Source organism: Rutilus rutilus (assembly GCF_951802725.1).
Source record: "Rutilus rutilus genome assembly, chromosome: 17".
In the NCBI taxonomy this organism is placed as follows: Eukaryota; Metazoa; Chordata; class Actinopteri; order Cypriniformes; family Leuciscidae; genus Rutilus; species Rutilus rutilus.
The window spans coordinates 25,959,963-25,983,697 of NC_140230.1; the positions used below are offsets into that span (position 1 = coordinate 25,959,963).

At 37.6% G+C, this 23,735-nt stretch overlaps 1 protein-coding gene across 2 annotated transcripts in view; it reads right to left on the bottom strand.

Moving 5' to 3' along the window:
- hivep3b (HIVEP zinc finger 3b) overlaps positions 1-23,735 on the bottom strand; it is a 66,329-nt gene that overhangs the window by 24,209 nt on the left and 18,385 nt on the right. Inside the window, exon 1 of one of the 2 annotated variants that reach the window (XM_084385144.1) lies at positions 677-822. The exons of the other annotated variant lie outside the window; for it this stretch is intronic. The gene's annotated coding sequence lies outside the window, so the exon portion shown is untranslated. Of the gene's footprint in view, positions 1-676; positions 823-23,735 lie in introns of those variants that run through there. 2 annotated transcript variants of the gene reach the window in all.

Here is a 23,735-nt window from a genome sequence, read left to right on the forward strand (position 1 = left end):
AAACATCATTAAGATGATCAGTTACGCAAGTAAAATAATGAATTGTATTCTTTAGAATTATTCACAGAATTAATTAGTGCAACCTGTTATATATATATACCCACATACATATACATATATAAGTGCTGTCAAATGTATTAATCATGATTAAATCACATATAGCATGTGTTATAACAGTTCATGTTTAAAAAAAATATGTGTTAAAAATAAAAATGTATGTTATATGCGATTAATCAAGATTAATTGATTTGATAGCACTAATATATATATATATATATATATATATATATATATATATATATACACACACATACATATACACACACACACACACACACACACACACACACGAATGTACTCAAAATTTAAACTCTAAATTACTTTAATTTACTCACATTAATGCCATTTCAAACCCGATTAAATCTGTTTCAAGATATATAATCTTGTCTTAAATTGACTAGAGAAACAAAACAACATAAGATACTATCTTGGTTTAAAGATATATCTTTAGGCTACTGGAAAACTAAACTAAAATACAATTTTTTTTACAAAATAGTTTTTGCAGTGTGCACACATACACACTCAGTCCCGTGTAACGTAACTCAGATGCCACATATACACAAAATGTGATGACATCAAATTTTAACGCAGTTAACAAAAACAGTCAAATACTCACTGTGAAAGCTGATCCCCTTATGTCTTTTAATTCCAGTTAGTGTCCGTTCTCCACACATAACGGAGCATACAGTCGAATAGAAGGGAGGCAGTGCCGTCCATTACCTGAGGAGTTCTGCCACCTCATACTGCTAAAGCATGAATGAAAGCCACCAAACTACACGGCGGATATGAATGTTTGTGTGTGAGTGGGTGTACTTCTGTGAAGTGAGTGAGGGGGAGGAGGGTGAAGAGGGGAGAAAGACAGAGAGAGATGGGAGGGGGAGAGTAAGAGTGAGAAACACAAGGAGTACGAAAGCGAGTGGGTGTGAGAGAGACATGGAGACACATGGCGGGAACGAGGTGGCAGAAAAGGTTGTGTGAATGAATAGAATAACAGGCTTCTCTTCTGTGTACAAGGACAACCAGGAGCGTTCTCGTTGTGATAGCCAATGATGCAATCTGGCTTTGTCAGTTGGTCAAGTACTTCATTACAGGGCCATGAACTCCAGAGACACTGATGGGGACACATGTCTCCTCTTCAGTATTTAGAATAGTGGCCTAATTGATCGAACGAATCTTAAAGGTTTACTTTTAGTACCAGCAAATCTGAAATATTTGGTTATATTCATGGCTTATTCATATTTTAAAGTTACAAATAAAACATGGATTATTGAGACGTACAGCAAAAGATGATTTCTTACATAATTTATCTGTCATTCCCTTTTAAAACAGCAACATATAAACTTAAACTGGAATCAGAAATGATAAAGAAATGTTAACAATTATACCATTTAAGTTTGTTTTAAACACCTTTAAAACAGTTTTAAAATGAAATATTTTAAAAAAAATAAATAAATATATATTTGAAAATGGAACATATTCGAGTGATTGAAAAGTTGAATTCAATATCACATCAGAGGTCATTCTAATTTACTGGTTTGATTCTCAATAAATTATTATTGGTAAAAAATGTTGTGCTGCTTAATATTTTTTGTTGAAACTGTGATCCATTTTTTCATGATTCCTTGATGAATAGACAGTTAAAAAAAGAACAGCATTTATTTGAAATAGAAATCTTTTGTAACATTATAAATGATCAATTAAATGATCCTTGCTGAATAGAAGTATTAATTCCTTTCCAAATCATCTTACTGACCGGTAGTACACATTGGGAAATATTATACATTATACATTATATATTGTTTTGTCTCAGTACATAAGAATCAGCGACTAAATACTGACCTCCACTGCGTTTATCAGGGTAGGTCATATTTATTTATTTAATATTTTATTTGTATAGGAACAGATACAATAAACATAGATAAAACAGCCATCCAATGCGTGTATCATAGTGCTTGTAGCTAAAGCTAATTTGCAACACTTGTCCCTAGAAGGGCTTTTATAAATTACAGTTACAACAGCAAACAAATCCCAAAAGAAAAGTTGAGAAAAAAAAAAAAGAAGAACGTTTAGTGCATGACTGTCAGGTCACCTCAGTTTGGCCTTCTTAACATCTACTGTTCAACTGAAAAGCTCAGCATATTTGGATGATGACATCATGACGACAGAATGATTCCACAGTTGAGAACTCCACCCAGTCAACGGTGGAAGCACATATGAGTATGTGTACGTGTACGTGTACGTGTACAAGTAAGCATCTACCACTATTAAGAATTAGAACAGATTTTGAGTTAGAAAATACGCTCTAAAACTTTGGAAGGAATTTGTAAGTAGTTCATAGATATTGAGAGCTACTATGATTTTGGGAAAAGCAGAGTTTGATATACAGCACTGTACGAACGAATCAAAGAAGCTACATACCATAACTGACAGATAACTACAGTCCAGCTCTCAAATATTAAAACAATTAACTTTTAGTTCCACACATATCCACAGGTGCACATGCTGGATATTTCACAACAAGCTCTGAGTGTGAATGGAGGTCACAGTTATAGGAAATTCCTCCAGGAATGTGAGCTGCGGCACACAAATGTTCCTGCTGCACAAACAGAGAGCCGTGATGATGCATTGTGGGCCGATAAATAAACACACTCCAAAATGGGGCTTTCCCAGTGAGCGGATGACATGAGCACTAAGAATCATGGGAGAACTGAACTTCCTCTTGATGCCAACAGCACTGAACACACTCTTTATTAAATGTGGTTTTATCAACAGATTTTTTCTGATTCTTGATATAAAATGCATGCCACCATGTTCTATTCTGGTTTCCCAAACTACCCAATAGTAAAAGAAAAAAAAAAAGAAAAAAAAAAGTAGCTTGCAGAGGTGAATCAAAATCTAATGAGAAAGTATGGAAATGAACAGCTTTAGATTTTTGATCTCCCCTTTTGTTTTCTACAAAAAGGGTCATAAATTTCAAACTATATGGACCAATAATGACAAAGATATTTAAAATGAAGCAGCAATTATTTAGCTAATATGAAACTTTTAAATAAAAAAAAAAAATAAATAAAAATAAAAAAAAAATAAAATAAAATAAAATAAAAGATTCCAATCAACTTTCATTGAAATATTTGACATGCATCATATATTTTATTTAAGAATGCCATCATAAAAGGTCACATTTGGACCCTGGAATTGATTTTGAGGGACGTTATTGCTCCTAAAGACAAAAGATAATATCTTCCTACACAATTTTACTGTTTGTTTTATCTTCCTCGTTTCTTTCTCTCTCTCTCTCTCTCTGTTTTATCAATCATCCTAAATGATTGTGTGACCTTCAGCGTCATGTGGAGTAGGGCAGTGTTTGTGGCCCTGGGGCCGTGCGTGTATTGTGTCCGACTGAATGTGATCTTTGTGGCGATGGTCAGCCTATTTAGAAGGGGAGGGGGGGCTGTGGCCAGGCATTGCCCATACTGTAGCCCTCTGGGAGGGGAACTCACATTTCCGTCATCTCTTTGTCTTCTGTTTTTCCAAAAAGAGATGGGACAACAGAGGCTCTGTAAATCTGATCAACAGGGCAAGTGCTATATACAACAATGGCATGACGGATTGTCTTGTTAGAGCGAAATCTCCATTACTACAGCATGCAAAGAGAACTAGGCCAGTGTCCTTGGACCTTGTCAGCAAATACAAGATACAATAAAATCAAATAAAAACTGCACTGAAATTAGAAAATGATCCAGACTGTCAATACCAGATCAAAACAAAAATAACTGGATATCATGAAAGCCAGAGAGTACATAAACGAAAGTAGGTTTAGAGTCATCAGTGTTCTTTCTACAAACTGAAACTGTTTCAGCCTGAGGCTCCTCATAGTTGAGGCATCTGTATAAACATGAAAGAGTGCATGCGTTAGGACCACTACCTTACCCGGTGTGTTTGCTTCTCACAACCTTGTACGCCAAGAATTCAATGGAGTAGCATGACGACACAACAAAGATTCTGCTTTGTCAGCCCTCATGCTAGGGCCTTGATGGTGCCAAGGCGTTTTTATGTAGTTGTTCAGAGGGGTCTCAGAGGGGGCACTTTTGGCCATTTCTCAAATATTCACGCTCCCCTAACCCAAAGTGCGAGCAATAGTAATTACGTAGCAAGCACTACTACTAAAAATTAGCTTTGGGTGGCTGCTCAAAATCAGGAATTGCATTTCCTCAAGGTGGAATGACAGAAGCTTGCCATTAGTCTATACCTCCAGGGTGACATCTCCACATGACTCCTGTTTGTTATTCTCATTCAGACTCTTATGCAACTAATGAGTCTTCTCCGGAAATTCAGCTCCAGGCACTAAAGCAACAGTTTAAACAGGTGGGGTCCTGAAAATCTAAGCACGTCAGTTAATTTACAGAAAGCGGACGTGACTCTCGGTTTTAACAATGCTAAAGCTAAAGTTGCTCTTTAAAAAGACGTCAATCTCTTATCAATGTCATTAGATGCATACACATTTAGAGGGATTTAAAAAAAGATTATTGAGCTGAAAATGCTGGCGCTATGGCAAACTTTCCCAGCTTTCTCAGCAAAACACTCACTTCTATTAGTGTTCTCCTGCAGTGGGAGTGATGAGGGGTTGTTTTTAGAGCGAAAGCGATATAGGAGGCCTTTGTCTCCTTGGCTGTCACCAACCAGTCTCTCTCCAGAGGGGAGATGGTTGAAGGTGGGGGACTGGAAATCAAAAATAGCCCGATCCCCAACGATAAAACACCCACACATGAAAAAGTGAATAACTCACAGCCAGTGACACTCCCTCACACCCCTGATGGCAAACAGAGATGGTAGTTTGGTTTACAACAAGAATCCACAGAGCCCCTGGTTGTGGCAGCTATGTGCCCCCTAGGTAATTCAACACTATTTTCCACACAGGGTTATCTGTTACAAGTTATACTAGCTAAATCAGGCAAATGTGATGCAATGTGTACATATCAAGCTTTACGAGGCACATTTATGTCATTCTGGCCCTATCCTAGACTGTAATTTAAATCAAATTAGCGGTCTTGGACTTTGCAGACAGATGAAATGTATTTTTGCACTGCCGCCCACAAAATGAGGACCTATAAAAATGGAAAAGGGAAAAATGGTTTTGCTTGTGAAAATATTTGCACAGGGATTGCAAATGGCAGACCAACTAGACAACACTGTTTTGGAGTTCAGGAAAAGAACAAATCAACAATTTAGCTATTCCTTAATTTATTGGGTGTGATAGACCCATTGCTTTTTCCCACAATGATGCTGGTGCAAAACTTGGATTTCTTGAAGTTCAGATCTTCAATTACCCCTACCTAGAACTGATCTTGCAACTTTTGTAGCTACAGTATACTATAGTTAGGGGTGCACATGTAACATAACTGGTGCGCATACAGTTCAGAGAGCGCTCGAACACCGAATTGTTTCCTATTTCGCTTTTACTTCAGCTTGAACTTACACATACACACAAAATTATGACAAAATACCTGTCTCGGCAAGGATTCTCTCGGAATAGTTGAGAAAGAAACCTGATGTGTGTCAGTATATTCGGCCCGTGCATTCCGTCTTAAAGTGACAGCAGCCTAATATCCCTGCTGTGGTCTGTGTCATTAATGTTAATAAAATAAAATAAAAACATAAATCATCATCATCATCATCATCTACCATGGTCAGGAGAAAATAAGATAGTGAGGAGAGCAGTCAGCGGGAAAGTGATGACGACATCTTGAATGATAAGTGTGCTACGTAAAGTGTGCGTACCAAGCAGCATCTCCAGGTGCTCCCTTGAGAACCAGACCAAAAAGATTGTGTGCACAACTGGTAGAGCATTGTCACAGCAAATGTTTGGATGAGTCACTTTGGATAAAAGCATTAGCCAAATGCATTAAAATAAATGGCATACTAATTAAAGGGGTGGTATAATCATACCTGTCAACACTTTTCCCGGGTTTCTCCCGTTTTTTAGCCCTATCTTCCGGACCCCTCCCGGTTTGTTATTTCTCCCGGGAAACTCCCGTAATTTGCATGGCCCAAATTCCTTTACGAATAATCGGACCAATATGTTTGTCTAATGTTGACCAGTTTCCAGATCTTGTATTAAATGCATTATATATTCACACAATCCACACACCATATACAATTTCAACCCGTTTGTCACCTCAACCTGGCAACCTATAACCCAGTTGCGCAGTCGCAGAAAGTTTAACCCGAAAGCGAGCCGATAGACATGGCAGGTGAAGGCGGTGTCCACAAAAGGAACCGAAGTACAGTTGTAAATTTCAACAATGTTGGACGCAACAATTTACGTGCATCTTACCGTTTATGGGTATTGCAATGTAAATAATACACTTAACACGTGCAGTACACTTAACAGCATGAGCCTACCTCTAACTATTCTCCATTTTTAGTCTGTCCATTTGAATGCAAATAAGCTGCTGCTTCCGGCACAGAGGGCGGAGCTTCAACAGCTTGTGTCCTTTTACCTCACACAAACATACATTGAAAATTTCAAAAACTTTTAGCCTTTTATGTTCAAACCGGAGTCAGATGATGTCAACGGGGTCAATGATGGAGAGACTCAAGAAGTAGTGACAACATGTAGAATGCAACAGGACGTTTCTGAATGGTTAGTTGATACATTTATGTAGCTTATGTGTAGTTATATTCTAGTCATTGATTAGCATATTCTGTTTCTTATTTCTATTTCTTTAAAAGAAAATATCTTCCTTTGCTTCGAACTTTGAGCGTTGTAACTTTACAGATGTTGTTTATGCTCAAACAGCAACATTACACACCAACTAAAGTTAGAAAAGTGAAATCATAATCAACCACCCCTTTAAAGCACTTACAAACAATAAATAAATACATTTGTGTGTTTATTATTTAAATACGCAAGCATATATTTATAAGTATTTATAAGCACATTTATAAAGTAACTCAGTTAACGACACAGACAGGTGCACATAGATACCTCGCACTCTCATGACCTAAAGTGAATGAGATCCTGATGGACTACCGCATGCAAGTCCTTTTTGTTTTATGATCGATCAATAAAGCTGCTCTTTGGCTCGGATACGTGATCTGATTATGTCTGTAGAGTAATCCTAATTCTGTGTATAGTCTGCATTGCATTAGAGTGCCAATATCCCTCACAATTCTCTTTACCCAGCTTCACTGAGCTACGCTACAAAAGCAAAGCAGCCAAAAATCCCTCAAAATCATGGGCCTGATTCCAAATTTAAAATACACATGAATCTAGACTGTTCAAACTCAGGTGGCATAGTGCAATACTGCAGCTTGAAGCTCTCATCAGAAGCATGAGTAGGAGTGAAGCTCTCCGGTGTTATGTGTTGTGTAATACAGCACTTGTGCATCCTCCCCTATCATTTACATTACGTTTATGCCTTTGGCAGACAGACACTTCAGTGCATTCAAGATAGGCTACATTTTATCTGTATGCGTGTCCCCTGGGAATGGAACACATGACCCTGGCGTTGCTGTGCTCTACCAGTTTAGCTACAGGAACTACTATCAGCATCTGTAGGTTACAGTTTTGGTTGTATCGTCATGGTGAGGGACATGAAAAAGCTCTCTCTCAGTGAACAAATAGAAAGAAGAGTGATATAAATGGGAGAATGTAAAAGGACTAGAGAACACAATGTTCAGAAAACAACCGTAAAAAGAACGGGGACATCTGTGAAAGTAAAGGGACAAAATGAGACACATTCTGACAGAAACTTCCAGCTGTCATGGCAACAATCAGAATCTCAAGTTACTTAGCGGAAGACAAATTAAAGAGAGCAACGAAGGAGAGAGAGACAGAAATGAGCATGACATGTCATGGGTAGAGAACATGAGCGATAAAAATAGAAGGAGGATGTCACACTTTTAGAAGCCGCCCACTCATTTCAAAGCCGGCAAGTTTCACTCGTCACTGCGTGGGTGACAAGTCTCAAAGCACAGGGAAACCACAACACACATTCTTCTACAAAGCAACAACCTGAACTTGCTGAGACATGACCGACAAGACCAGGAAGTGGTCAGTGAGCCAGGAAATTACACTGATGAAAGAGAGGGCATTAAGAATAAAAATGGTTTCACTTGGACTAGATTAAAAATAAGGGGATCTGAAACTGGCCTGCATAAACCGACTGCTGGTTTTTTTGATTGTGAACTCCACTGGTCCTTTTGTATTTTACACATTTAACTCCTTTCAAATAAGTAAAAAAAAAAAAAAAATTCTCTTTTCATGTGCCAGTGCCATATTTAAAGACATCACCTTGACCAAGATTAGAGTTAAAATTTGTCACTGTAAACACAACAAAAGCAAGTCTGATTTCTAACCTGGCACAAGAACAGAGCTTCTCCAACCATGTATAAAGAAAAACAAACACAGCCAAACTCACTTTTTTGACAGCAACACATACACACATGACAACTAACAGAACAGATTATAAAACCATAATTTGCATGCACTGCCTCCTGTGCATCAAGAGCACTAGACTGACACCGTGTCCTACCTAGATGCGATGCGATAAGATTCCAGCAACAAATAATTTGTCTGTCCACACTAGACGCGACGCGACTGAGATGCGTCAAAATCAAACAAAACCCACAGCCAATCAGAACAGCGTGTGGGCGGGCTCTCGCAGCAAGTTACCAGAGAGTAACCTTGAAGGCACCTGCAAGAAAATGGATAAGTAGGCTACATAATAAAATTCACAAATATTACATCATTTAAACATTATTAAAAAAGCATAGGCTACTGAGTTACTAAAACAATCTTTGTCAACGAATACACTTGTTTGGTTACAGTTTGAACTTTTGTTTCCATTTGTTTCATTTCAAGATCTGAGGTGAATTATCCATTGTTGCTTAAAACGGGCTGATGACTTCCTTGTTTATGAAGTCCCTCCTTCAGAAATACGTAACGAGTTCTGATTGTGCCAGCGATTCCTGTGTTGTGATTCGACAGCAGCTTAGCGCACGTTGCCCGGAAAGGTCACGCCTCTTACCATAACGTGGAGATGCATGCGCTCAGGCCAAACAAAGGTGATTTGGCTCCGGGATGAAAATAACAGCGTCTCGACGACATGGCGACAAACACACTCCACAAACGCAACTCTTCCTCTTCTCCGTGGGAGCGCAACAAGACCACGCCCCCTTTTTTTGTGTATTCCTGTGGGCGAAGGTTAGTCAAAAAACTGTTCTAGTGACGTCATTAAAGCAGGAAGTAGAGGGATGTAGTCCAAACCGGCCGTTCGCTGTAGGCTTTGAAAGGGGACGTCTGTTAAATAAAATATCTTGCTTGGCATTGAACTTTGAGCTTTATAATTTTACATGTATTATTTATGCTCTAACAGCAACATTACACACTAACTAAAGTTTGAAAAATGGGATCACGAAGAACAGGACCTTAGTTTAAATAAAGCACATAAACAGTACCAAAGATTGTCACTGTCACACTTCTGACGTCGCAGAAAAATAGAAACCGTTTCTAAAATTCAATCGTCACGTGTCTCCGTCGCGGCTGGTTAGGACAAAAACTCTCATTGACTATGGCGTTCCGATCGGCTCTTTAATATGACCTTGCAACATGCACTCGTCTCAATGAACGTGATGTCTGCATCTGGCAATTATTTTAATTTTTTTAATTATTATTATTAAATTGAACTAAGTTCACAGGGGACACGCATCACAAAAATAAATAAATAGGATAAGGAACTTGAGGTAGAGCAAGGCAATAAAGTACATTTTCAAACAAGATTCAGTTAGAGATAGTCTACTAAAAAATAATTCATAAAACATTTAAAGAAATAGAAATTAAACATACAATACACCATTAAAAATTAATAGAAATAAATTACATGAAACAACAAAAAAAAAATTTGTCATCTTCAGGAAATCAGGAGGTAACAACAGAGCAGTTTTAGCGGCTTTCTTGTTAGCTGGTTAATAAAGAGAGTCATAGAATAACTTTAAATCAACACAGAAAAGCCTAAAATTGGGCTTAGAATCAGTGACTTTACATTTATGGAGATGAAACTGGCCACGTGGAGTTAGCAGTTTTAATCTGTCGTCCATCTCTTTTGACCCAGAGTCCCAAATCAAAAACAGTAGGCTACATTTTTTATTTCAAAAATAAAAAAAGTTTGTTGTACAAGCAAAGAACATAAGCCAGGCTACTTATTTCAGGAACTCCTTTGCATAATCACATAATAAAGGTCAACTTTCAGTATAGCATTTCCTTTAACATATTTTGTTTCCCCAAATATTTGTTTTATTTATTGAATTATTTATCTCCTCGCACATTTAATTCTTTATATATTTTTTTATTTAGGAATATGTGGATTTAGATAATTATGTATTTATTTGTCATTTTTTTTATTTATACATTTATTTATATAGATATTTTTTGTGGACTTATTTATTTATTCATTAATTTGCATATTTTTTTATTTATTGTTTTTACATGTTTCGTCCTCCACATGTAACATAACTACCACAATAAAAATTACATTTCATAAACGCAGGGTAGCCTAATTCAACATGTAAAGGAAACACGGCCATGATAAATAAGTCATATTACACTAGTAAAACCTTCGTAACTCTTAATAGGCTAAATAAATTAAATGTTCAATAGGCTAACTCATATCTGCTGAACATTTGGAATTAAAATATGCTGAAAACCGAAACAATAGCAGGTGACAAACGAAACGCGGCTCATTGGTTTATTATGCTGACGTTACAAAAATTGAACAAATAAATAAATAGGGCTAAATAAATAAACAGACAAAAGACGAACTACAGTAAAGTAGGCCTATAGGACATAAGATGTTTTGTGTTTATAGCCATAGTTGTTGTGTTTGCAGATTGTAGTTGTATAATTTTGTATAACGTCTGCGTCACGTCTTAAATTGAATGGAATAAATAGCAGAATAAAAAATAAATAATAATAAGACGTTGAGTGAGACGTTCATTGAGACGAGTGCATGTTGCAAAGTCATATTAAAGAGCCGATCGGAACGCCATAATTAACATGGAAAAGATACCTTTTATCGTGTGTCGCGGCGTTGCATGTAGTTAGGACACGGTGTCAGGCCACATCACAAAAATATTCAGTGTAAAGCTGCTATTAACAAGAACGCAGGTCAAAGGAACCTGAATGTCATTGATCCAAAACCCATTCCTGGAACAATATCCTTGTTGGTCCTGGAACAACATATCAAAATGTCAAAAATATATGCAAAAATTATATTTAGGGGGACCTCAAGGGCACTAATATGCACTCTACAAGGGTAGAAAAGGTACAATGGGATAGCTTTAGGGTACAGCCCCAGAGACAAGCTAAAGGTACAGATTTTTTGTCTTTGACAGAGCATCATCATATCAACTTTTAAGGATAGGGTTAGGCTTAGGTTTTGGGTTGGTGTTTGACTTACAGCTGAGGTTAGTGGTTGAACAACATTCTTATCTGGTTGACCATGTTTATATCTATAGCTAGCCTACATCTATAATGGTTGAGTGAACAAAATCTTTAGAGCATTAGGTCAATATGTTATAATACCAACACACTACTGCTCAAAAGTATGGGGTGAGTAAGTATTTTTTATTTCTTAAAAGTATTTTAAGAAAATTTATACTTTTATTCAGCAAGGATGCAGTAAATTAATAAAAAGTGACAGTAAAGACATTTATAATGTGACTTTCCTTAAAAAAAAATGTTTAAAAAAATGCATCACAATTTCCACAAAATTAAGCAGCACAACTATTTCAGCATTGATAATAATAAGAAATGTTTCAGCATATTAGAATAGGTGTGTTCGGTGAATAGGTGTGTAAGTAACCAATCAGTGTTTGCAGTCGGGGAGGAGTTGAAAACGGACATGTGATGTTGGACACTTTCTGCTTCCCGTAGTGACGTTCGTGCTGTGTTTGCAAAACTTAATCACAGATCAAGTGAATTAAATGCAATATTTATAATTTATGTACTGCTTAATAGAGTACCAATGAAGTGGGGTCTATGTTTTTTGATAAACATGACACTATATCACATCTCGACTACATGAAAAGAGCTTTTACTGTTAAAAATACAGATTTGTGAGCTTTAGTGGAACTGAAGGTGTCAGAATAAACATGTGCAAACAACATGCGGTGAATCCAGCCAATCGTGGAACATACGTGTCGTCATCAGAGCTCTGGAGAAGTTGTGCCGGACGAGTCAGCTGTCTGCTCTCAAATCGCTCTCACGGTACTTTGATAGCAAACATCACAGTGCATGTGGGGTGGCCCCCTAGAGGGACGAGGTCCACCCACCACAGTTTCACAAAATCCTGCACACCTAATGATTTCTGAAGGATGTGAAGACTGGAATAACGGCTGAACAGACTGCATAGCCAAACCTCAATGTTGTATAAAGAAAATTAATGACTTCCTGGACAAATTTTTCCTCTGCCAATCATACATACAGCGAGGGGGTCGCCTATGGCATGCTGCAGTCATCTAATAGTTGTCATTTTAGAAGTGCAAGTCACTCTCAGCTTTAATACACTAATGCATGTATTTCGATTTGCCTGCACAGCTGTTTGACCAGCATATTCACCATAAGGCTCTCGTTCCTAGGGCCATCTCCGTGTTTATGTTTATCAAACACACAGAAAAAGAGCTTCAAAGACAGCAGATATCATCTCAAAAAGGTCATCAGACATATACAGTTGTGCACCATCTGCTGTCCATCTCTCACGCATGGCAATGATATTAGGGACAGTGCAGCCAGTCGCACATTAAATTACAGCTGTCAGCCATCAGTGCAGTGCAGCTCCAGTGCAAAATCACTGCAGTTTATTCCTAAATGACTCTTTGTGCAGATAAACTCCACATTCACGCCCAACAAATGACTGCCTGAAAAAAAAGCAAAGGAAGAGCCACAGACATAAACAAGTTAAATGGAGGAAAAACTCTCATCTGCCCATTGGTAACGCTTAATTAGCTTTCAATAAGGGTCAGTGACTTGTTTGTAGTTTCTATTATACAAACGGTCTGACGAACAAAACAAGGCTTAACTGACAGATAGCTGTCAATCAGAGACACATTAGGTCAGGGTGGTTTACTTTACGTTCTGTGGTTTATGTTCCTGGATGCGAGCCGTCCCTAGGACTCTCCCCTGACACCAGGCATCTATTTCTATCCTCTCTTGTTCAGGTCTCCTGGCTCACTATTACAGCCTGCGCAGAAACAGGAGTTTGACTGTGCTCGATCTCTACTGCAGACCTCCGAGGGGAGCGTACGGCTGGCGTACAAACATACACACACATGCAGACAAATATCATTTAAAAAGGTATTTCTCAAGTAGGGGTCTGAAGAACACCCCAGGGGTTGCTGGCAAGCAAACTTATTCACCACCAGAATATAATACTCCATTTTATATAAAAAACATAATGAACAGACCATTTAAAACTCCTCCTGTAGGAAAATCAATCAATCATGATGGTAAAGGTGAAACAATGTTTCATAGTTCATTATTCTAAAGGGGTGACAGCGATTTGCAGTTACAAAGCACCCGGATGTCATTCATTTTCAATCAGACTAAAAGATTTGAGTTATAAAGTTAATAAAGTAGCCTATGGTGGTAGGAACCACTCATCCGTACAGCTTATAAAAGCTGGACGCGCGATGTATACAATTGACCCTTCGTAGGAAGTTTGATTGACAGGCGATCTGACCAATCATAATCCGCCATCTGCCGAATCCGCCATTTTTGTCCGACAAAGCAGTCAGGAGAGTTAGTAGATTCACGTTGGAGGATTTGAGCTTGAAAAACGGAGTCTACTGATGTCTTTCCGCGGTTAAAGCAACATTCCTTCTTACGTTCATTCATGTTTATTTGATGCTATAAACTTTTTTTTTTTTTTTTACGCTGGCGAGTAAATACATTTTAAAATGTAATTTATTTCTGTGATGGTAAAGATGAATTTTAAGCAGCCGTTACTCCAGTCGTCAGTGTCACATGATCGTTCAAAAATCATTCTAATATTCTGATTTGCTGCTCAAGATTTCTACTTAATGTTGAAAACAGAGAACTGCTTAATATTTTTGTGGAAACTAAATTAATTTTTTAGGAGTGTTTGATGAATAGAAAGTTCAAAAGAACTTTGAAATAGAAATTTTTGCAACAATGTACAAGTTTTTACTGTTACTTTGTATTAATTTACTGCATCCTTGCTAAATAAAAGTATTAATTAAAACATACTAGCACCAAACTTTTGAACTGTAGAGTACATGCCATGATCTGACTAAATTACTCTGTACATTATAATGATGTGATGCCTGAACTCACTTATAGCATTTTTTATTTATTCAGACAAAATAGCAGAACATCATTTGTGGCTTAAGTTTTATGTATTGTGCATCCCTAGCAACTTGTTCAAATTTATTGAAAAGGTGCGGAGACTTCCACAGTCTGAAGTTGCTGGAAACGGCGGTCAAATAGGAACAGCTACTAGCAACCAACAATAGTGGCTTAGCACCTCCAGCGAGGTGTGAACGCACGTTTACAGAAGTCTGTTGGGACCAAAGCACAGTTAATGGTTGAAAACTGCCTGGCAACAAACACAAATAAGTTAGCCTAAAAAAAAGAATGAGGTGGCTAATGGCCACATCAAACATGAGAACGAATTAAAAAGAAGCTGGAGTGATGTGATGTGATATGGCAGTATTAACCCTCTGTAGCATGAGTGAAAGATTCTACTCAATTACAAACCGTACTGGCCCAGTTTTCCACCATCAACAAGGCAAAAGTGTGTCAGAGAAATGAGCCGGGCTCGCTGGTGGTCTGGAATCAGGTCAGAATGGACTCCTGGGATGTGGTCACACACACCTAACAAGCAACGTTATCTACCTTATGAGAGGGAGGATTTGTAGTCAGATTGGAAGGATGAGTGGTTGGGGATCCCTTTCACAGGCTGAAGCAGAAACCTTGATATACTGTTCAAGCAATGCATTCAAATAACTGCTGACAGGGCAACTTTAGCCTACATCTTCATACTATACCACATGTGTCATTGAGAAGCTGAGGCCGGGTTAGCTCGAGTAATTGAGGCAGGGGTCACATGACTCTTGTCAGGGGGATTGGCACCACACTCCGGCAGCTGTCATCAACTCATAAAAATCTGTTGAGGGGAAATCTGACCTCGCTTCCACCGTGGCTCGTCGCTCCCAAAAGCTCTCAAACAAAAGCCCTAGGATCTCATCTTCCCTCTCACTTTGACTAGGAGCTCATGGGGAGGGGGCACATATAAGTGTCTCTGGTTGATGGCCTAGAGCTTCTGTTGTGTATCGATTTTGTTCTTTCTTTCTCTCTCTTTTTTTTTTTTTTTTTTTTTTTTGTGTGAGCGCGCGAGTCGATGTGTCAACCAATACCAACACAAGCGGGAAAAGGAGACTACTTCTTGAACACTGGGAACGCACGGTACTCAATCTCCTGAAGATCTACCTTCATGCAGTTTAGTTTAACAAGCTGGTCCAGTTGCTGTTGGTTAATCAAGTTCTACAGAGTTCACTTGAAATGTAAAGTTGGAACCAAATGCTGCATGTAGGTAGAACAAAATATCTACACCATCTATAGTTGAGTAACTTCACTTTCACTAACATTATTTGATTTATTTATTTATGCATTAAGGATGCACAATATATCTGTACCATATCAGTCGCTCCAGTTTTCTGCGTTTCCACGATTGCCGAATACAACACAAAATTAAGAATTTTTTGCGACCCTGCATAATTCGCCATTTCACAGCAAAATAATTGAATTATCCCTAATTGAATTAAAGTTGTAATGCATTCTTTTCACGAGGATACAAATGTCTTGCATTAATATTGTGCATATTGTGCTTTCCCAATTCAAATAAATAGCAACCTTGAATTACACCAAAATAATACAATGGAAAAGATTAAAGAAATAACTTTTATAACTTTTTTTTTTTAAAGTGACTGTGGTAGCTGTGCTTCATATATTGCTACACTACTGACAACAGGTAATGGACTGTTAAGACTAGAGCAAAGATGCTCTTAAAATTTCACCCAAGTTTTGCAAAGGTGACCTTTAATTTGGCTAGACTGATGTAAAACAAAATAAAATTATACAAAACTTAAAAATCAGTCACCTTATATGCACAGCAGATCCAGTCCATCTGAAATGAAATTGTTTTATTAGAAATACTAAATATTAGCACCAACTGCTATGAATTCTATATATTAGCCAATACATTAAAATACATATTTTTAACATTGCAGCAAAAACTGCTCATGATGGCAGGATATAAAGTATCATATTGAGTTACGTCATCGCTCACCTTTCAAGTCAAGCACAAAAGTAAATTAATTTCAGGCAAAGGTAGCCTGCCAAAAACTTTACTTGTCCACTGCCAAAACTCCATCATCTCTCACCTTTAGGCCAATGACGATGTCATTTAAGAGGACTGGATGAAACTCAAGTGAACTAGAAATAGCAAACAAGGGTAGCAGCAGCAGTGCCATGTCCTAACAATAAACCTTCAAGTGATACATGGCATCTCTAACACGTTAATCTGAGTTTGTTAACCCGACTAGCCACAACTGTCAACAGAGTTGCACATCAAGATGTTTTGACAGATGCTTGGTTTCTATTTTTAACCCCTCGTGCTGGATAATCCCACACACGATGATGCGTCACACCTAGTTATGAGGAAGATATCTAACAATTCCAGAAGTAGCATCTCCAAATTTAACTGTGAGAGGATACAATCTGTATTCAGCAAGGGTTCCTTATTTTTCATACCACAGAGACAAGGACAAAGGATAACAGCTGTAGGAGGATGTCAGTGTTACGGCACCCCGGAGAGATCGTTCCAGCCGGCCCAAAATGAGTTTAGTTGCAAAAATGTAATGCATTGGGTGCAACCTTTTTTACATCCTATAGCAACATTCACGTACTGTACTGTATGATAAAACACCTGAGGTTTATTGTGCAGTCTTTGAGGGTCCTTGGGTTGCTGTCTTTGGCCTCATGCTGTCAAACAGATTTAATACCCGTCAAGCACTGAGCCCCAATAAAGACGCTTTACAATTTAAAACACTGCATTTTGTGTCTCTGATCTACCCGCTGCTTGAAGAGCAGTGATGTGTGTGTGTGTGTGTGTGTGTGTCTGGAGGAAGTGTAGATGAGGAAGGGCTCTGAGCCACTGAGTCAGTCTTCATTATACTCTAAATGTGCTGTACAACTACATCCTGCTGTTATGGGGCCAAGAGTGACATAGTCACAGTATTCTGTCTGAAAGCTGACATAATGCTTCATTAATCTTTCCTGATGATCCACAGGCACGTCTGAATGATTCTGATGGGGTCTAAATGGTACATGTGCACAAATAGCAGTCATTTTAAAAGGGATAGTTCACACAAAATTGAAAATGGTGCCATGTTGCTCCAAACGGGTATGCATTTCTGTAGTACTGGAGTGATGGGCAATGACTGGTGGGTAAATTTCCTTCACTTCCTGAGGGCACTTACAGTTGAATGGAATGCACTATTGGTGTTTTTGTGTGTGTGTGCACGTTTATATTTTGTTTTGTATGGACCCCACTGATTTTCAAAATATCTTCATTCTACAAAAGGATGAAAGTTATACAGGTTTAGAGCTAAATGAAGCTGAGCAAATGATGACACATTTAATTTTTGGGTGAACTATTCATTTGATGATGTGTGAACATGTGTGATGAAGTGTGAACCAAAAATAACAATGTGGATTGATGCTTTTATCATTTACATTCCTGGAAAACACCAGAAGCAACTTCAAAAATGCTTCAAACTTGCTAATGATTGTAATCTTTTTGTATAACCCCTAAAAGCTCAGTCATTTTTAACAACACAACATTTTCTGAGTAAAGTGAGAGAACCAATATAGGGAATGCAAACCACAATATCTAATATCCCAGGGCCTCTATCTCTAGATCACTCCCAATGACCTCAGCAGCTCCAAGCTAGAAATGAGGAGACAAAGAAAAAAAATTCTCTCTCTCTGTCCCTCTCTCTCTCAAACTATTCTACTTGTGAATTGCCATAGAATGGGAGCTGGCCAAGGCCTTCAACTCCAGCACTGCACTCAGAAATCGATATACAGTGTGTATTGAGTTTGGAGAGCACACAGAGGAAGCAGAGATCAAAACTGTTTTATCGAGCACACCAATCTTGGATTCGAGCCAGAATCTTTTTATTCAAGGAACTGATCAACTTCTCTGATTTAAAACCAAACTGCTGTATAATGAGAGTAGGGGAAAAGAAAGAAGAGAAAAAAAATCTGGTCTTCTGTGAGGATGAATGAAAGATAAATGTGAGTGCTTGAATACAATCATATCTGACCTGTGTTAAAGGTCTTTTGATTGAAATGCCAAACTTTTTTTTTTTTCCAGTAACAAATAATGTGTTCACAATAATTAATTTATAATAATGTGATTCAGATTAAATGTCCACTTTGTGTGCAGATTTTGGCAAGTGTTTTCCCACAGGCAAGTAAACTGCTAGTTCGCTAAAATTATTATGCACATTTTTTTTACTGAGACTAGTAAGACCTAGTACGTTTTAGGTAATGAACAATTTAGCATACTGGCATACAATGAGTTTAAAACACTTACATTCAGTGCATTGTATTGCATACTACACTCTTTACAAATGTAATTTATGATTCCAAGAAGAATTCAATTTGTTGGCTATGATTCCATGAAGAACCTTTAACATTAAATGGAACCTTTCCATTGCACAAAAGGTTCTTTATAGTGGAATGGGTTATTTAGAACTGCTCACTGAAAGGTTCTTTGGGGAACCCAAAATGGTTCTTCTGTAGCATTGCTCTGAAAATGTGAAGGTTTTTGTAGGAAGTGTAGGAAGAATAACTCAATCAGTGAAGTGTAAGTTACCATGTTAAAACATTGAAGCTTTGGAAGTGACCACTTAAAGCCAAGTGGCAGCTCAAGAAAGACCTTATCTCTAATGAAAAGGTCAATGTGTCCTGATACTTCACAGACTCCCCTTTATTGAAAGGGTATAAAAATGATTTGCTAAACCAAGTCTCTCTACAGATAAATGAATAGAGTGACCATTAAAATAATGAAAAAAAAAATGAAAAAAAAAAACCTCCCACTGAAAACATTGCGACTGAAGACCATGATATGATACAATATATTCTCCTATCCAAGTCTAAAGTGCAGAGACAAATATGCTATTAGCAGGCTATATATTATTTTTGCAATTAATTTGGTGAGATTAAACACTTTTAAACAGACATTTGCATCCTTGCATAAACATTCCATTCACAATGGAAAGATATAGCACAACAAAAACTAACCCAAGGGATGGTACAGTGCTGTTGTTATTGCTAACTTAAACTATTAAACATGGCTTTTGGCAATTTAAATCAAATAAGATATATAAAGTGAAAAATGAACTGAAATACATTTAAAGTGCTAAAATGACTAAACCTAAAACTGAAATTAATTAATTAAAGCTATAAAGAGATATATATATATATATATATATATATATATATATATATATATATATATATATATATATATATATATATATATACATATATATATATATATATATATATATATATATATATATATATATATATATATAACTAATAAAAATGACAAAAGCACATAATACAATTACTAAAACTTTAAAAAGTAATATGAAAATGCTCATTCAAAATTAATAAATACTATATAGTACATAAAAAATAATACTAAAATAACACTGGAACTGTGAACACAATTCAAAAAGGTCAAGACCCTCAAATTATGGAATACAATATTCCACAACACACTATTTGGGAGGGGCTCAAGAGTCTGAGTAGAAAGTGTGGCGCTTCCTACTGAGTGTGAGACACAGGCAGACTGTTGCAGAACAGGGCTGCATCCTGTCCTCTGGCCCTCATCCAGTTACACACACACAGTCACCCTCCCTTACACTCTGACACATATACTTATCATCCTTAATCTTATTTACTGGTAAGCTGACATGTCCATTTTATGGGTGTTAGCATGGCTGTAAGGGGTTGAGCTGGGGAGGTCTCCTCCAGGCAGAATGAAGGCCTGAGTCAGCTCTAACAGACACAGGGCCGAGAGCATGATGGATAGATCCAGTCACACCCAGAACATCAGGAGACAGAGGGGCCCCTGGGTCAGTTACATCTAGTCCACACACTGTACAGTGTCTGAGCTGCTTTTGGTCTAAATGTCTTTAGTTATGGTCACAAAACTCATGCAACTCATAATAAAATAAAAAATATATACTAATAACATTACAATTCAAAATTACATATTTATCACGTGTTAGACTAAATATGAACAATTATAGTAATAATATAATTCAATATTTGACACTTATGGACCCTTTTCACTCACTGTGATGACACGTTTTCAATTATTAACATAGTAAATCTAGCAACTTTTTTATTTTTGAATTTTTTTATTTATGTTAAATTGCCTTGGCATGAAATTACAGACAAGTAGTTTAACGCTGCTGCATGAATATTTATCATACAACAGCAGAGGAAGTGATGGCAAATCTTACACCTTTCTTCTGATCAACATAATCAATCTCTCAATATTTTTTCCTCTTTTGACAAGTCATAAAAACACTCTTGTGAATGGTTTCTTTCACTACTGGGGAAAACGTGAACGTAAAAAATCCATTCACCACTATAGATGTTTACCCATGACGATTTATAAGAACTTTTGAAATGTGTTAGATTTATTATATTTACATTTATATGAATTATTTTCCCCCATAGAATCTCAAGTCTTCTAAACAAAAAGGATACACCAAATAATTTATACTTTTACTTTGCAATTACACATTTTTACAGCTATACTTAAAGGTTAAGGTAGGCAATTGTTTTCATAAACACTTTTTGTTGTTCAAGTTGAAACTCTCTTCACATCTTGATAGCAATCAATGATAGAAGTGGTCTACAAATTTTTTTTTTTTAAAGTACATTTATCGTCTGTGGAAGTCTCAGGACCAAAACAAAATTCGTCCAAACATTGCATTCGGACCGAATGTCCTACATCGTACGATGTCCTACCTGCCTGTCATTGTATGCATTTCCATACCTCTGTGCACCCTGGTCGTGCAGACATCACACGTCATCACAGACAGACACCGAGCACCGCAAACAAAAGCCGCCTTTTACAGTTCCATGTAAGTTCATTTGTTTATAATATTATAAATCAACCCACTGCACCTGATTGCTTCCTAGACCAGGGGTGCCCAATCATGCTCCTGGAGGGTCAATGTCCTGCAAAGCTTAGCTCAAACCCCAATAAAAACACACCTAAACAAACTAATCAAGGTCTTACTAGGCATACTACAAATTTTCAGGCAAGTGTGTGTTGAGGCAAGTTGTAGCACACAACTCTGCAGGACAAAAACCCCCCAGGACCGACTTGACACCGCTGTCAGCAAGTTAACATTACCTTGGTGACATATTTAAACCAGCTAAAAAAAAAAAAAAAACACCATATGCTTAAGTTTATAAAGCAAAAATGTATATGACCAACAAATGTAAGACCTATTAATAACAGCATAATGTCAAAATGTCAGCATGTCTGAAAAAGACAGTTCTCCATTCTCAGTTGAAAAGTGTTGTTAAACTGAAAATTGCACAGACCAATCTGTAAACTAAATCGTACGGACTGATTTTGTGAACCAGATCAACAGATTAATTGTAAAAGGAATCCATTCTTCTTTCCTCGAGACTGGGCGAGTCCCAGCCAAAACAGAGCACAGAGAACGTGCATAAATAGCTGGAATGAGAATGGAAAAAAACCTTTACAGTGACTAAGCACAGGCGTTCCAGTACAGTCTTCCACAGACTACTGACACAGCCCAGCTGCTCCAAGTTGAGAAAACGGATGGAGTGAAGGAAAATAATGGATGTACACATCCACTCCGCTCCCTCCTGCTGGCGGCCGAGAGGAGCTGTCACAGCCTGGCAGGGTTGAGGAGCATCAGACGAAAGGAATCTGCATGATGTCTTTACAGCATGCAAGCCTGTACATCCCAATGCATACACACAGACAAAGAAAGGCACTGTCAGACATTCTGAGGTGAATGTGCTACACCGCACAATTTCCTGAAATTCAAAAGCATTTAGATAAGCTCAGAATTTAAGACGGAACCTACTTTTGATCTCGTAACGAAAACAATAATAGGTGTTTCACTGGCTGCAATACTGCATCCTGGTAAGCTCTGTTAGGTCAGATGTGAGGTGGGAGGATGAGGCGGATACAAACCCATCCATCGTTGTGTGCAGAGGGAATTCCTCACAAAAACACATGCTATTACAAATGGCCTACTAGGTTGACCATCGGGGCTTGAGAGAGTATAAATCGCTTTTAATGTTCCTAAAGAGCTGCAAAAGCTGATCCTGAGAGGCTAAAACAGTGTACTGGCCAAAGTGGTAACGCAGCAAATGATGAGCAATACGACATTTACAATTACAATTGGTTTGGTCAGTGCCAAAAGAAGTCATCAAAATTATCAGTATTTTTGTCTAATTTTGTTTGTGTGTAATATACATATTTTTAAATCAAGAAAATGTTCTTGAGAAGCAAAACGTATATAAGATTGCTATAGTGTAATCAAATAAATGTATTAACAAAATTGAGCAGAGTTTTGCATAAAACAAGAAAACCATTTCACCAATGGGGTAAAAACCTGAAAAAACAGTAACTGAAATGACTTTTGCAGTGTGTCGTGTGTGTAATATGCCATGAAACTACAAAACAACTGTGAGTGTGATGGACTGGCCATCTATGAGAAAAATAAATTAACAAAATTACTAAAACTTAAACGAAAACGAAAACTGAAAATATACAAAATAATCACTAATTTAAAATGTAAAAAAAACTAAAATAAGACAAAACCAGTGTAGGTTGTTTCCCTGCCTTCAGCTTGAGGAGCTGGGATAGGATCAAGCATCACTACATGGGACAAGCAGTTTGGAGAATGGATGAATGGACAATAAAATAAAATTGTTTTTCTTTGCACCAGTTTCTCCTGTGAGACTGACCCTGTAATAAGTTCATGGTGCCATTCCAGGGCTACATCACATTATAGCTCATAAACCATGAGTGTGTTCATGGAATCTCAGAACTGGCGAATGAAACGGGGTGAAATTCATTTCTGAGCCAAGCGTCAATGACTGGACTGAGCCAGATTTGCTTTCTTTACACCTCACAGACTGTAAGGTCTGTCGCTGACCCAGCATACACTCACGACTAGTCATAGGTCTGTTGAGTTTTAAAGTCATTAACCAGGCTCGGTCAATATGCCGAAGGTGCTTTGGGTTTGGAACAAGAGTCTCCGAGTCTCCAGCGAGTGCCTTGTGTCAGTGCTCACTGCCAAAACATTCAACTGGGTACTTCACTGACCTTCCAAAACAGTCTATTTTTCACAAGTGGGAACAGTTGGGACCTGAGCCCGAGTTAGAGTTATAGAGACTTCCAATGTGTTTCCATGGTTACTGGTTTAGCAAGTGTGTCTGGGTTTTCATTTCATTTTAGGTTGCTAAGTTTAATGTCAGCACTGTAAATGAAAGATAGAGCATAGATGACGCC